Genomic DNA, 1,823 nt, shown 5'->3' with positions numbered 1-1,823 from the left:
TTGCACATGGTATCCCCAGGGCTGCACACAGCAAGGAAATGAACGAAAGCAAGCAACACCTGTGCTAAACAAATATCATCATCTCACAAATGACTTGTCTCTGTAATAATGATTCTCACACATGTAGAGCTGAGGGAAGTCAACATCAGAACCTGGTACTGCAGAATAAACACCTGAAAAGCAATTGGAAGACCTACTGAGAGATTTATTCTTTCTACAGCTAAATTCCATTCAGGGATGGAAGGGTAGGGGCTGATGCCCAGGTTTTAGCCACACGTAAACACAAAGCTCATCTCTTGCTGTAGTTTTGAATGCCCCAGTTTTGCAAACCTAGAAGCAATATAGACAGGCAAATTTTGGGTAGCGCTCAGGGGTTGCTGAGCATGTGCAGGGCTAAGATAGCATCTCCCACCTGGCTCATTGGCGCTGGGTAGACACCAGGCTAGTGTGCTGCTCCTGGGGAGTTCCTAAAAGCTCCATGCAGAGTCATGTAAAGTCATGTATGTAAATAACCAAGACAGATGCTTTATACTTGCCTGCTTATTATGCCCAGCCCCCACAAGAAGAAAGATGTTAAGGGATCATTTTATAACACCTAGGTGGCTCCAATTAAGCTGTTGTTATGGTTTAGGTCTAGAATGTTCCCTAAAAGTCTCCTGTGTTCAGAGGTGGGTCTTTTAGAAAGTGGCTGGATCACTGGGACATTATGCTCATCAGTGAATTGGTTCATTGATGAGTTCATAGCTAAATGTGCTGTTAGAAGGTGAGGCCTGGTTGAAGGAGTATATCACTGGGGCATGACCTGGAAGGGTGTATCTCTCTCTGGCTCCTATTTCTCTGTTTCTCTGTTTGCTGGCTACCATGGGTTGAGCAGCTTTTCTCTGCCATGCTCTTCCACTATTCTATTTCTGTCTTGGAGCCAGCTAACCATAACTAAACTCACGGGAAACTGTGAGCCAAATATAACACTCCTCCTATAACTTGCAAGTGTTCAGTCTTCTGTCTCACTGATAGGAAAGTGACTAATACAACTGCGATGGAAATGTCCACCAGATTTTGGTGGAGAATTTTGTCTTTTGTGTCCATTTGTTATGTCCTCTGTCCTCTAAGCAGGATTTTTCCTTTCTTGGGTGAAACCCACCATCCAGTCCCATATGAGGCAGTCACGTCATGCAACCCCAAGTCATTGAGGATCCTCTCCTTAAGGTCCTAGACAATCTTGCTGCCACTACGCACTGCAAATCATGACACTGAGAGCCACAGATGTATTTGGTTTGTCTTGCCCAGGATTTGGAATCATTTGTAGTATTGAACAGATTTCATACAAATATATATAATTTCAGTTTCTCTACCAAAAAAAAAAAAACCAAAACCCTTCACATGTTTGGCAAGACTGGATTGACAAATCCAGTCTTTTCATATGAGCAACAGCTGGCTGGAGCTCAGGGGTGACCATTTCTTTTAGATGGCTCTTGCCGTGCAATTTGCTGTAATTCCCCACTGTTCTCTGTTTCTTTTCTCACATAGGCCACATTTATTGTAAAGCACATGGCTCTCTTTGTTCACTTGGCCCTGTAGTTTCCTATTTGTAGTGTCTACTTTAGATCTCTCAAATTTCCTCTCTCATTGCTTGCTGTATTAGTTAATTTTTTATTACCATAATTAAATATCTGGGACTACATAACTTATAAAGAAAAGAGGTATGTTTAGCTCATAATATTGGAGGCTGAAAATCCAAGGTTGGGGGGTCCCATCCCCATTGATTTGATTGCTGGTTAGTATTCCCTTGCCTGGTCACCACATGGCAGATGGTAGCATGGCAG

This window comes from Chinchilla lanigera, unplaced genomic scaffold (assembly GCF_000276665.1).
Source record: "Chinchilla lanigera isolate Chin_1 unplaced genomic scaffold, ChiLan1.0 scaffold00064, whole genome shotgun sequence".
NCBI classification, from domain to species: domain Eukaryota; kingdom Metazoa; phylum Chordata; class Mammalia; order Rodentia; family Chinchillidae; genus Chinchilla; species Chinchilla lanigera.
Note: the sequence above shows the minus strand (reverse complement) of the source record.